The sequence below is a fragment of the Pongo pygmaeus genome, chromosome 22, assembly GCF_028885625.2.
Source record: "Pongo pygmaeus isolate AG05252 chromosome 22, NHGRI_mPonPyg2-v2.0_pri, whole genome shotgun sequence".
Taxonomy (NCBI): Eukaryota; Metazoa; Chordata; class Mammalia; order Primates; family Hominidae; genus Pongo; species Pongo pygmaeus.
The window spans coordinates 40061302-40076877 of NC_072395.2; positions in this window are offsets into that span (position 1 = coordinate 40061302).

The window sequence follows — 15576 nt, forward strand, 5'->3', positions numbered from 1 at the left end:
GGACATAAAGTCAAATAGGGAGTGATGGCATTTTCCATTTTTGTGACAGATTAAACTTATTTGGTAAACAAGTGGAAGACCTAGCAAGGTAAATCTAGTGGAAATTAAGAAGAGCAAAGTTTGTTAAGCACATCTGTATCACAAACAAAAGTTGATTTCTGTATCAGAAATCAACTCAGTAGCCCTGACATTATATCAAAATCCTCTTTGGTTGGACTATTAAAGCACCCTGTGTAACCGCAAATAGAAAAGGACATCAAAGAGATTCCTGAGTTGTGTGGGAGGGCGTTTGGCATGATATCTAAAATTCTTTCCAACCATATAGTAGTATGATTATATAATTATTGTGAGAAATATCTTTTTTGAATTATTTTTATACTGTGATGATTATATTTGAATGAAATTAAATATACATAGAACTCACGAATCATTTGATTTATCAAATACTTACCCTCAGGTATTATTTTGACATCAAGAATTTAACAACACATTAATAATGCTTGTTAATAGAAAGTATAGAAAACCTTTTGCTTTCTTTAAAGCACTTTTCACCGTGATTCCATCCTTTGGAATGACTGTTTCTCCTCCAAATCAACATCTTATTATTTTTATATCAATCTCAAGTTAAGTCAAGAGAATGAGAGGAATAAGAAAGTGCCATTGCTTTTAAACCAAAGGGCAATATGACAGAAAAGAGGAATTTTTAAATTATTTGCAAAGTAAAAATTCTAAATGTCTTTTTACTGCTTTGTTTAAGATACTGTTTAAACTCAAACAATGAGACATTTGATGCTTTACTGTCTGTTCAGCTGTGTGTCTGTAAACATTTAACAAATTTACATCAATTTCTATTTGGTCTATGAGACCATGAATCCCATTAAAATGGCTAATGTATAGATGGAAACTTCCATTGCTACTCTTCTTCAGGTTTTTCTTATTGAAAAGTGATTTGTGTTTCCTTTTTGTTATATAAAACTTTGCATTTTGTTGGTTAGCCTTAAAATGATTCCCTAATCGAATATCTCTTCTTTCAAATTTCAATGTTTTTAAGAATATATAAAATGAGTCTAGTAATAGATCTAACAGAACATATTGAGCATTTAAAAATTAAACTGTTTACATAATAGTAATCATTTGCTTATGTAAATAGGAAAAGAATGTGGTTAACTGCCTGCACACAGCAGGAAATGCAAACATGAAGACTCAGTTCTGTCTTAGAACCGATGGAGTGAATTGAATGTGTACAACGCAGAGGTGTTCATTGCAAAGCAGTAACATCAGTTATTTCAATACAAGAGACATAAAAATCATAAACAACAAACATTAAGCATGCTATGAAACTGAAAATCTTTAAAGAAACATCATTGAGCAATGGTGTTGTCTATTGTAGTTATGTGGACTGAGCTAAATATTCACATGACTCTGAAATAAAAAGAATAGGAACAAAAGCATTTAGAGGATTATAATTTAATATATGGTGTCACAAATCAAATCCTTTACAAACCACTGGGAGACAATGTTTCTGTAGTGTTTTTGTTCCATTTGTACGTGAAGAAGTTACTGTGTCTTTTGTTGTCTTTGTTTGCTCAATCACGTTTTTCAGCAATCAAAGTAAAATTTGCAAATACCTAAAAATAATGGCTTCTTTTATAAAGCAATATTGTAATTAAGTAAATGTGAAAATATAAATCAATTTTTAAAACAAATATAAGAAGATACATTCATTTTCAGATTAGCACACACACCTATAAAAAATAAACTAAAATATGCCTGTAAAAGTACTAATCTTGGTTTTTCTAAATATTTCAACAATTTCTAAAATAAATACTAAACTTTTACTCTATTAACAAGACATTGGTATATTTCTCATTTTGGAAATATATTTTAGTAAAACTTATTTTGAAGTAAGCATAGGTAGTCTACTACTTTCTAGTGCCACTAGTGATCCTCATTCTAGTTTTCTGCCCACAGCCATATCCTGTTCTGTTGTTGGATTTCATTCTTGTACTGGTTGCCTCATTATAAGATAATTACTTTGCCTCAACATCATGTTTGAGCTCTGTCATGGTTTCAATTGTGTTGCCCCCCAAAAAGATATTGGAGTTTCCTGTTTTAGTTCTTTTGGACCGTTATAACAAAATGTCATAAACTAGATAGCTTATAAACAATAAAATTTATTTCTCACAGTTCTGGAGTCTGGGGATGATCTCATCATCACCCCCAAACGCCCCACCTCCTAATACCATCACCTTGGATTTAGGATTTTGACATATGAATTTTGGGGGAACACAAACATTGAGACCACAGTACTCTCAGTGCTTCAGAATGTCACCATTTGGAGACAGGGTTTTACAAATTAAGGACTAACCCAGTGTGACTAATGTCCTTATTAAAAAGGGACAATTTGGACACAGAGACAGAACACATAGAGGAAACATGATGTGAAGAGGCACAGGGAGAAAATTGCCATCTACAAGTCTGCACCATATCCTTCCCTCACAGCCCTCAGAAGGAAACAAGTCTGTGGACACCTTGACTTTGGACTTAGAGGCCTCCAGAACTGTGAGACAGTAAAACTACACTCTTCAAGCCACTTCAAGCCAATCTCTCTGCTGATTTCTGCTCAGGTCTCTTTGTCCGGAATAAGTTTGTATAATCGCCCCAAGATGCAAATAAAGGTGTGGTGGTGAGGGGAGACAAGAAAAGATAGTGAGCCCATTCTTATTTTTGCCTTTTAAAATTTCAGTCCTGGGACATTTCTTCCTTGAAAAAATAAATTTTTTGTTGACCCATACAAAATGGAATGATAGCAGTGCCCACCGTAACAAAGACTTCATTTATTTCGCCACTTGTACACATTTTCACTCCATGTAGACATCTGATTGTTCTATAAGAGATTCTATGATTGTTCTATGAGACCCAGCTATATTTATGTAGATGAATATTATTTAAACAGATAGGTAAGATTAAAAGAGAAGATAGACTGGGAAAAGGGTACATTTAGTATAGATTTCTGGGAGCTTGAAGCAAGGCAACTATGATATAATTCTAGATGTATTATTTACATTCTATAACTTTTTCTTTCCAACCATTCTCCACACTTCATCTCACAGGTTTTTAAAAAACTAATCTATTTACTATATAGTATGCCACTGATAATCTGGAAACATCCAATACCAAGTACTTTCAATTATAAACATATTCTTGTCTTTAATAAAATAACTGATAAAATGACAATAGGGATTGAGTTTGGCACTGTAAATTTTTGTAATTGCTTGATTCCTGCTAATATTAATGAAATAATCTAATGCTTCAAAATTCATTTATTGAATAGTCATTTCAGTGCTGGTATTATCCTTGATTGAAGAAGACACTATTATCCAAAGTCTCTAAACAGATATTAACTAAAGAAAATATTCCTTGTGATGAGTCTAAACATTGTCAGAGGATAAATTTTCTATGTGAAACACTAATAGTATTTTGTATATTAAGGTATTTTTAAGCTTGAAGTTGCTTATGAATGCTGTTACCTGTTTTGCTCATATCAGAGGGATGTCTCACTGTTCTCTGTTCTCCTTATTCATATTATAAAGTTGTAGCTGGAAAGTAGGTGCCAAACCAGTCATTATATTGTCTGTCTTCCCCACCCCAACAGCCTCCTTTATTGCTGTGTGTAGTAGCTACTGGACCCAACTGAATGCAAGTACAAGTGGTATGTGCCAGTTTAGGACCAAAGCTTTCAAGAAGTGGGTGAGCTCCTTTCTGAATTGGGTGCTTCACTTCTGCTGTCTGATTGTTGATGACAGTGAGGCACAATGGGATGGTGGAACAACAGAGTGAAAGGAGCCTAGGTACATGAATGGCAGCATGGATGAAAGCAAATCCCTCAACTGGAAGACTTTGCCCAAGATTAAAATATTAATGGGATCAAACTTCCATTGCTTCCACCTCCATCTCTTTGGATCTGTTTTTAAAGCAGTTAACCTACTCAACCAATGAGGCCTTGTTTTTTTAATCACCATTCTTATAAAAACCTTTAAATGATGAATTCGATGTTTTCTAGATTGCAATTTCCAAAACAGCAGGGTTGGTGTGTAATTTGTGCACTTTTGGGAGTACAGTGCTTGTCATTTTGTAAATGCCTAATAGATGTGTGATGAAAGAAAAAAGAAAACATTTTAGAATACACTGAAAAATTTATGTTTAGTTTTGTCTGACTCACGAGTAAACATATGGCTCTTATGTTTTTAGCAAATATCAAGCTTTTGAATTTCAACCCAAGTAAAATGTTTCTCCCACGGCTCCCTGACAGAACATTCCCAGCTGTTTCAGTGCAGAGCTCTGACAGCTTCTAGAGCAAGAGTCAATATTAGTTAATGGTCCAGCTGCAAATGCAACTATTTTATTTCATCACAATGACAACTTAGATTCCTTCTCCTACTATTTCCTTTGAGATTAGTGCTGCTGAACTTTAGTATTCACAGCTACTCACAGAGCTGTGACTATAAACCCTTTCGAGTTATTCATTATTAGTTCCTACACAACATGTTCTAATTAACTCATAATAAATCCTCCAAAATACTGCATATGTTACAGTTTTCATTAGGATCCAATTGGAAGGAAGTTGCATCACTTTCGTTCTGTTAATAAGCCATCTTTCTTTACATTGCATGATGCATTTTAGTTTGACATGCCGATTATTCCATTCCATCAATGACCAAGATTATGTTCTTCCTTCTGTGACAACAGAATATATTGTAAAATAATGAAACTGAAACTGCAAGGCAGAGAAGACTACACATACAAACCATGATGTGATCCCTGAAGACTTTTGGTATGAGAGTGAATATGTGCATCTGTGTGCATGCAATAATGTGCACTCTATTTTTATGTATTGTGTTCTGAAAAACTATCTTAATAGATTTCTTTTTTTTTTTTTTTTTGAGACGGAGTCTTGCTCTGTCACCCAGGCTGAAGTGCAGTGGCACGATCTTGGCTCACTGCAAGCTCCGCCTCCCGGGTTCATGCCACTCTCCTGCCTCAGCCTCCCCAGCAGCTGGGACTACAGGCGCACTCCGCCTCGCCCGGCTAATTTTTTTGTATTTTTAGTAGAGACGGGATTTCACCATGTTAGCCAGGATGGTCTCGATCTCCTGACCTCATGATCCACCTTCTGTGGCCTCCCAAAGTGCTGAGATTACAGGTGTGAGCCACTGAGCCCGGCCTTAATAGACTTCTTAATAGAGCCTTAATATTAAGAAAAACTTAATACAGCCTCTTTAGATTTATTAGAATACTGAATTCATTGGAAGAAATTATAGCATTGTTCTTTTGATTGCGTGTTTTCTGGAAAGAACTTTACTTCCACAGTAGTTAAAATAACATATGGATGAAGAATATATATGCTTGTTAATCTTATGTGTTGTGTATGTGTGTGTTGTGTGTGTGTTTGGTTCTTTTGTGCTGTTATTCATTTTAAAAGAACTTCAGTACAATCAGAGAATAACAGAATCTTAGTCAGAAGACATATTACAGTTCACATAATTAAACCTCTCACTGTTGGAGGTTCTTGCACAGATGTTGTAAAAAATAAAAACAAAAACAAAAAATAAGACATCTTTGTCAGATGAAAAGTGCCATTGTTAGTCTTTCTTCAACAATGTTACTAAATAAATGTCAGCCTTACCTCATTCGTCTATGGTTATTGTCAGACTGACTCATGTTTCTGCTTAAAAATAATAATAAAAATAGTAACAATAAAAGCTGCCATAGTTGTTATGAATGGTTTAGAATAGTGTAGTCACTTTTTAATTTGAAATACAGAAAATAAAGAAGCTTTGAAGCTGTGTTCAGAGTCCTAGAAATTTGTATACTCAAAGATGAGGTTATTGGCAGAGGGCATATGTAGATAGCAGTTAGTATTCCTCAAAATGCGTACACCCACACCTCAGAAATCTGGGTAAGTTTTAGAAGGTGGTAAAAAATATATTTACATAACTGTTAAAGCTTTCTAAAACAATTTTTAAAGCATTTCAAGTTTTCTAAAAAAAAAACTAGCATTTAATCATCACTTTAGTTTAAGATGATGTACATATATAAAATATTTAGTTATTTGAAATGCTTTCCACTGATATCTTTGATAAACCCTTGATTTAAAGAAATAATAATATGGGCAGAGCAAAAACAAAGTGTTTCTCAAATTGTTGTAACAGCTATATTATTTATAGTTGAACTAAACTAGTCAAAGCTCTTACCCTGTCTGGTTGTGACAACAAATGTTGTGGTCAGTTAAATTTACTTTGAAATTCTTTAGATGGAAACTATTTTGTAGATTCCAATTTGTTTGCTTAAAAAATATACATGGCAATATCTATGTTCAATTGTACAGCAGAGATTCTAAAACTGTCCAAAGTTGAAAGTTAAATCCTATATGCATATTTATTGTATTTACTCAGCATGATGTTAAATTTTAAAGCAGCATCACAAAACGAATAAAATAATTTCATGTGTTCCAAAATAAGTGAAAAGCCAGTGTTTCACCACCACTTCTCTTAATCACTAGGAATATGATATGCGGAATCATTTGAGAGGCAGGGCATGAGATTTTGAGTAATGAAAAACATCTTGAACAAAGGCTTTGAAATGGGGGTGAATCATGGCTTTTGGATATGCTGTAATGAGAAAATCTAGGTATAAAGGGATGAGAAGCAAGACTAAAATGACAATAGAGGGCGTGCAAAGGAAATAATAAATACTCATATCTAGAACACTGAGAGGGCTTGAAGCATTTCTGGAAGAGGGGAATTAAAGAGAAATGAAGAATCAAAGACAACAAAAAAATAATTTGGACAGGGAAGATTAAAAGTATCCCAAAGAATATAGAGACTGTAAAAAGATATTAGTTTAAGCTTTAAGAAAGCAAGCCACAGCCTGTTGGACATTCTGTGTCTAGCTAATTATGGTTTCTGAGAAAACATGATAGAGATAAAAAAAATTGCTCATCTCTCAAATTTAAGATAAAATATGCACATTTTCTTCAAAATTATTTAAAAAAACACTATTTTCATATGTTACTCATGGAGTCTGGAACATTTTTGAAACAAGTGCATTTGTCAGTCTTTATAACTGTAGAAAAATTATATGGTAAGTATGATTAGGATCAAAATAATTACCCTTGCAAATCAAGTAAAAGTAGACAAGCTTTTAATATTATATTTTCAAATAGCCTGAATCTAAAATTTTAATTTTACACAACTGTATTCTCATTTAAGAGGATGTAAGGGGAAAAATACAGTCCAGGCCAGGTGGCTCACACCTATAATCCTAGCAATTTGGGAGGCTAAGACAGTAGGATCACCAGAGCCCAGGATTTCAAGACTAGCTTGGAAACATAGTGAGACCTCATCTCGTCAAAAACTAAAACATTAGCCAGGCATGGTGGTGTCTGCTTATAGTCCCAGCCACTTGGGAAGCTGAGGTAAAAGGATCTCTTGAGCCCAGTAAGTTAAGGTTACAGTGAGCTCTGATCCTGCCATTGCAGTCTAGCCTGGGTGCCAGTGAGATTTCGTCTCAAAATAAAAGGGGTGGGGAATTGGTAACATTTTCTTATCTAGCCCATTCCTCTCTTTGACAGGTATTTTAAAAAGCAAACAACCGCAACCAAACAAAACTTGATTGGCCGAATCTCCTAAGTTGTAGTTGTTAGTGTTATTGGTTTCTCAAGTGCTTTTAGAAGTTTAGAAGGCTGGTGTGTGTGTATGTGTTTTCTACAACTTACTATTCAATTATTTTTTAAGAATGCATAAATAATCACTTGGTGTTATTATGCCTAACAGATGATGTTTAACACATTGACAAAAAGAAAATATGTACTCATACAGAAATACTGTGATTTAGGTCACTTACATACTTGGGAGGGGCAAATCCTGCTGATTTCGAGTGTGTTGAAATGCTGAAGCTATTTTTCACATGTTTTGGGTCTGTTTCTTTTTTTTAAGTTTTTTTTTTTTCTCGTTATTTGAAAACCCAATGGGACTGTAATAAAACTGGGAAAATGTGATCCATATGTTTTGGAATCTTTCAATTAAATCATCAAATTACCATTCAAAATATTTTGAACATTGAATATAAATGGCCTAAATGCTCCACTTAAAAGACACAGAGTGGCAGAATAGATTAAAATCCACCAACCAATTACCTGCTGTCTTGAAGAGACTCACCTAACACATAAGGACTCACATAAACTTAAGGTAAAGGGGTTAAAAAAAGATATTCCATGCAAATGGAAACTAAAAGCAGGAACAGTTATTCTTATATCCATCAAAACATACTTAAAAAAGCTATAGTTAAAAAAGACAAAAAGGGACATTATATAATGATAAAAGGATTAGCCCAACAGGAAAATATCACAATCTTAAATATGTATGCACCTAACACTGCAGCTCCCAAATTTATAAAACAATTACTACTAGAACTAAGAAATAAAATAAATGGCAACACAATAATAGTGGGGGATGTCAATACTCCACTGATATCACTAGACAGGTCATCAAGACAGAAAGCCAACAAAGATACAATGAACTAAAACTAAACCTTAGAAAATGGACTTAACAGATATTTACAGAACATTCTACCCAAGAAATGCAGAATGTACATTCTCTTCATCAGCACATGGAACATTCTCCAAGATATACCATATGATAGGCCACAAAACAAGTCTCAATAAATTTAAGAAAATCAAAATTATATTAAGTATTCTGTCACTCCACAGTGGAATAAAATTAGAAATTAACTCCAAAAAGAATCCTCAAAACTATACAAATACGTGGAAATTAAATAATCTGCTCCTGAATAATCACTGGGTCAACAATAAAATCAAGATGGAAATTTAAAAAAAATTTTAATTAAATGGTAATAGCAACACAACCTATCAAAATCTCTGTGATACTGCAAAAGTGGTGCCAAGATGAAACTTCATAGCATTAAATACCTATGTCAAAAAGTCTGAAAGAGCATTAATAAACAATCTAAGCTCATACCTCAAGGAACTAGAGAAATAAGAACAAACCAACCAAAACCCTACAGAAAAAAAAAAAAAAAGAAATAATGAAGATTAGAGCACTCAGTTCCACATGGCTGGGGAGGCCTCACAATCATGGTGGAAAGTGAAGGGGGAGCAAAGGCACATCTTACATGGTGGCAGGCAAGAGAGCATGTGCAGGGGAATTGCCCTTTACAAAACAATCAGATCTTGTGAGAGCTATTCACTGTCATGAGAGCAGCAAGGGAAAAACCTACCCACATGATTCAATTACCTCCATCAGGGTCCCTCAGATGACATATGGGGATTTGGCGAGCCATTAGGTTGGTGCAAAAGTTATTGCTCTTTTTGCTATTACTTTTAATGGCAAAAACTGTGATCAATTTTGCACCAAACTAATACTATTTAAGATGATATTTGGGTGAGGTCACAGCCAAACTATATCAACATTAGTGAGATTAACCAAGAAACAAAGAGAGAATATCCAAATAAGTGCAATTGAAACAAAATGGGAAATAGTACAGAAGATGCCACAGACATATAAAATATCATTCAAGGCTACTATGAACACCTTTATGTGCATAAACTAGAAAACCTGGAGGAGCTGAATAAATCCCTGGAAATATACAGCCCTCCTAGATTAAACTAAGAAGAAATGGAAACTCTGAATAGAACAAAAACAAGCAGCAAGATTGGAATTATGATTTAAAAATTACCAACAAAAAAATGCCCCCAAGACCGGATGGATTCACAACTGAATTATAGCAGACGTTCAAAGAAGGATTGGTACCAATCCTATTGACACTATTCCAAAAGATAGAGAAAGAGGGAATCCTTCCTAAATCATTCTATAAAGCCAGTATCACCCTAATACAAAAACCAAGGAAGGGCATAACAAAAAAAGAAAACTACAGACAGATATCCCTGATGAACGTAGATGAAAAAATCCTCAACAAAAAACTAGCTAACTGAATTCAACAGTGTATCCGAAAGATAATCCACCATGATCAAGTCAGTTTCCTACTAGGGATGCAGGGATGGTTTAACATCCACAAGTCAATAAATGTGACACACCACATAAACAGAATTAAAAACAAAAATCATGTGATCCTCTCAATGGATGCAGAAAAAGCATTTGACGAAATCCAGCATCTTTTTATAATTAAAACCTTCAGCAAAATTGGTATAGAAGGGACATATCTTAACATAATAAAAGCCATCTATGACAAACCCACAGCCAACATTATACCAAATGGGGAAAAGTTGAAATCACTCCTCAAGAACTGGAGCAAGACGACGATGCCCACTTTCACCAACTTCTACTCAACATAGTACTGAAAGTCTTAGCCAGAGCAATCAGACAAGAGAAAGAAATAAAGGGCATCCAATTCAGTAAAGAAGTCAAACTGGGAGGCAGAGCTTGCAGTGAGCTGAGATCGAGCCACTGGACTCCAGCCTGGGAGACAGAGCCAGACTCCGTCTCAAAAAAAAGAAGTCAAACTGTTAAACTGTTGCTGTTAGCTGATGATGTGATTGTATACCTAGAAAACCCTAAAGACTCATTCAAAAAGCTCCTAGGTCTGATCAATGAATTCAGTAAAGTTTCTGAATACAAAATAAATGTACACAAGTCAGTAGCACTGCCATACACTAATGGCGACCAAGCTGAGAATCAAATGAAAAACTCAACCTCTTTTACAACAGTTGCAAAAAATAAAATAAAATGCTTAAGAATATACCTAACCAAGGAGGCGAAATATCTCTACAAGAAAAAACACAAAACACTGCTGAAAGAAATAATAGATGACACAAACAAATGGAAATACATTCCATGCTTATGGATGGGTAGAATCAATATTGTGAAAATGACCATACTTCCAAAAGTAATTTACAAGTTCAATGCAATTCACATCAAAACACCATCATCATTCTTCACAGAACAAGAAAAAACCAATTCTAAAATTTATATGAGACAAAAAAGAGCCCATATAGCCAAAACAAAAATGAGCCAAAAGAACAAGTCTGGAGGCATCACATTACCGAAATTCAAACTATAATATAAGGCCATAATCACCCAATTAGCATGCTATTGGTATAAAAACAGACACATAGACTAATGGAACAGAATAGAGAGCCCAGAAATAAAGCCAAATACTTACAGCCAACCGAACTTCAACAAAGCAAGCAAAAGCATAAAGTGGGGAAAGGACACCGTATTCAACACATGGTGCTGGGCTAATTGACAAGCCACATGTAGAAGAATGAAACTGGATTCTCGTTTCTCACTTTATATAAAAATCAACCCAGGATGGATTAAAGACTTAAATCTATGATGTGAAACCATAAGAATTCTAGAAGATAACATTGAAAAATTCTTCTAGACATTGGCTTAGGTGAAGAGTTCATGACCAAGAACCCAAAAGCAAATGCAACAAAAACAAAGATAAACAGATGGGACTTAATTAAACTAAAAAGCTTCTGCACAGCAAAAGAAATAATCAGCGGAGTAAACAGACAAGCCATAGAGTGGGAGAAAACTTTTGCAAGCTATGCATCCAAGAAAGGACTAAAATCCAGGATCTTATAGGAACTAAAACAAGTTAGTGATAAATAATAATAATCATCATCATCCTCCTCCTCCTCATCAAAAAGTAGTCTAAGGACATAAATAGAAAATTCTCAAAAGAAGATATACAAATGGCCAACAAACATATGAAAAAGTGCTCAACATCACAAAATGCAAATCAAAACCACAATATGATACCAACTTACGCCTGCAAGAATGGCCATAATTAAAGAATCAAAAAATAGTATATGTGGCTGTGAATGTGCCGAAAAGGGAACACTTTTACACTGCTCTTGGGAAAGTAAATTAGCACAATCTCTATAGGTAACAGTATGGAGAATCTTAAAGAAGTAAAAATAGAAGTACCGTTTCACCTAGCAATTCCACTTCTGGGTATCCACCCAGAGGAAAATAAGTCATTATATAAAAAAGACACCTGCACATGCATGTTTATAGCAGTATAATTCACAATGGCAAAAATTAGGACCTGCCTAAATGCCCATCAGCCAACGAGTGGATAAGAAAATATGGTATATGATATATATATATATATATATATATATACATACCTTGAATACTACTCAGCCATAAAAAAAACCCAAAATAATGGCATTCACAGCAACCTGGATGAAGTTGGAGACCATTATTCTAAGTAAAATAACTCAGGAATGGAAAACTAAACATCATATGTTCTCACTAATAAGTGGAAGCTTAGCTATGAGGACGCAAAGGTATAAGAATAATATAATGGACTCTGGGGACTTTAGGGGAAGGGTGGGAGTGGGATGAAGGAGAAAACACTACACACTGAGTTCAATGTAAACTGCTTGGGTGATGGGTGCATCAGAATCTCAGAAATCACCACTAAAAAACTGATCAGTTTAACCAAACACCACCTGTTCCCCCAAAAACTGAAATAGTAATAATAATGATAAATAAAAATTTAAAAAAAAAAAATTAAAATAAGAGCTCTTTTTAAAACATATACACCTACACAAGAAAATAAGGTACAATTCATAGGATTGTGTTGCTTAAATATTTTATCAAATATTTATTTTATTTTTAGTGTTGAATGGCATATCAAATAAATCATTCCATGCTATTACTAATAATATATGATTATAAAATGATCAAGTGGCTGGGCACCGTGGCTTACGCCTGTTATCCCAGCACTTTGGGAGGCCAAGGCGGGCGGATCACCTGAGGTGAGGAGTTCGAGACCAGCCTGCCCAACATGGTGAAACCTCGTCTCTACTAAAAATACAAAAACTGAGCCAGGCGTGTTGGCAGGTGCCAGTAATTCCAGCTACTGGGGAGGCTGAGGCAGTAGAATCGCTTGAACCTGGGAGGCGGAGGTTGCAGTGAGCCGAGATGGTGCCACTGCACTCCAGCCTGGCCTACATGAGTGAAACTCCCTCTCAAAAAAAAAAAAAAAAAAAGAGATCAAGCATAATTTACTACTAAATAGGCAAAAACTTTTGCTCAGTGCTCACTTATCTATCACCAGTTCGTTATCCAAACATGTCAGCATTTGCTGTAAACAAATCCAAACATGGACAAAGGACTCTCAAATGCATTCAAATCTATTACCCTTTTACTGATGTCCTTCAGAAAAAAAGGTAACCTTTTTAGGTAAACAATATGAGAATTTGATGTTTGGTGTCTTTATTAACACATCTACTGGATAAATTATTCATTTTGTCACATTTGACTTTAAAATATAGTATTTTTATAATCTCACAGAACTATTTTAGCAAAAAATTGTTTTTCTCTTTTTTAATTTAATTTATTTTATTTTATATTTTATTTCAGACAGAGTTTTGCTCTTCTTACCCAGGCTGGAGTGCAGTGGCGCAATCTCCGCTCCCTGCAACATCTGCCTCCCGAGTTCAAACGATTCTCCTGCCTCAGCCCCCGGAGTCGCTGGGATTACAGGCGCCTGCCACGCCCAGCTAATTTTTTGTATTTTTAGTAGAGACGGAGTTTCTCCATGTTAGCCAGGCTGGTCTCAAAATTTTTTAATTTATTTACTGAGTAAGATTATCTATTTCCTGACCTCGTGACCCGCCCGCCTTGGCCTCCCAAAGTGCTGGGATTACAGGCGTGAGCCACCAAGACCATCCTGGCTAACATGGTGAAACTCCCGACTCTACTAAAAATACAAAAAATTAGCTGGGCGTGGTGGCGGGTGCCTTTAATCCCAGCCACTTGGGAGGCTGAGGCAGGAGAATAACTTGAACCTGGGAGGCAGAGGCTGCAGTGAGCAATTAATTGTACTCCAACCTGGGCGACCGAGCAAGACTCCGTCCCGTCCCCCCACCCCCAAAAAAGATGATCTATTTCCATATCTAATATCTACCACTTGTCTCTGAAATTGAACAGGGTATTTATAGAAACAAAATCTCATGTTGTTGGAAGAATTTCCTACTTTGCAGTTTGCGGTAATCACGGCCACTGCTGGATCTGAAGTATCATTTCACTTTCACAGGTGAGGTCAGTTAAGTTCCATTCACTGAGAATAATTCCAGGGGTAAGGCTTTTCCAAGAGATCTCTTCTTCACCTACCTACCTATCGGTATTGGAACTGTCCTTTATCTTAGGAGAGCTTTTCCTTTTCTTAGCTAAAATCGAAGGAATTTTAACAAATATTTCTGACATTATTGATTATTTATTCAAGCAACTCTAAATTTGAATGCTGCAGGAAATTATAAACAGTGAAAGAGTAGCAGCATTTGTTATTCCTAAAAAAAGCATGTTTACTGCAGTAGCAGAGAAACTTTGGATAAACATTTGAGAAAATATAAATTACAGGGCATAGCTAAGAAAACATTCTTAAACATAGTACATTTCATTTATAGAAAACATTGGTGTAGTCTTTCTTATCATAAATATACTTTGCATTTGAAACACAGTTTTTAATTTCCAAAATTCCTGTATTTTTACAATTCTATTTCTATTATAAGCAAAAATGTAAAAGAATGTCACATATTACTTCTGAGTAGCTGCACTGTTAAGATTTTCTGTGTTTTAGGCCAAAGACTATTACCGTAATGACTACTGTGTGAATATGTAATTACACACGTACTGCTACTGTTGTGTAGAGATAACTTGATCTATTTATGCAAGCATAAAATATGGCCATATGGTTTATATTCCAGACTTGCATATTATGAAATCATTTGTAGCCCTACCCTGAACTTCCACAGAGAAAAATCACACACATGAGATACACACATGGGCATTGTGGTTTCAAAACTCTTTGTGGAAAAAAGCTGACATAAACAAACGAAGCAGAAATCTCCTCCCTTCAAAGTTGTGAATATTATGTCTTGGGAAGAAAGTGAACCTGGGATTAGACAGATGGAATTGTAGTATTACCTATGACAAATTATTCTCCCTGACCCTAAGCTTCTTCATTCTAAAAGAGAAATCAGATTATTAAACTTTCATATACATCTGTTTGAAAATGCTAGGAAAATAGTAGACATGCAATAACTGGTTGTGAATGTTTTTCTTTTTCTTCCAATCATGCTACCACATCTAAAATGTCACTTTATGTCATTATGCTTTTTCACAAAAGATTAATTAAAATCAAAGTAAAGGTTATAGGCAATATCATGAAACATGTTACATTCCTTATTTAAAAACTTGATAAGAAACCACTCTTTATTAGAAGATTCAAATATTTACCAATGAGTATTTTAGCTAAACTTAAATTCTGTATATAAGAAAATTAAGATTATTATGCCTTTAGTGAACTGATAATAAAATGTAGATTATGACCCAGCACATTCTGTGATATTTATCCAAATGAGTTGAAAACTTATGCCAACACAAAAACCTGCACATGGAGGTTTACTGTAGCTTTATTCATAATTCCCCAAACTTGGAAGCAACCAAGATGTCCTTCAGTAGAAGAATGGATAAATAAACTGAAGCACATTCAGACGATTAAATATTATTCAGCGAG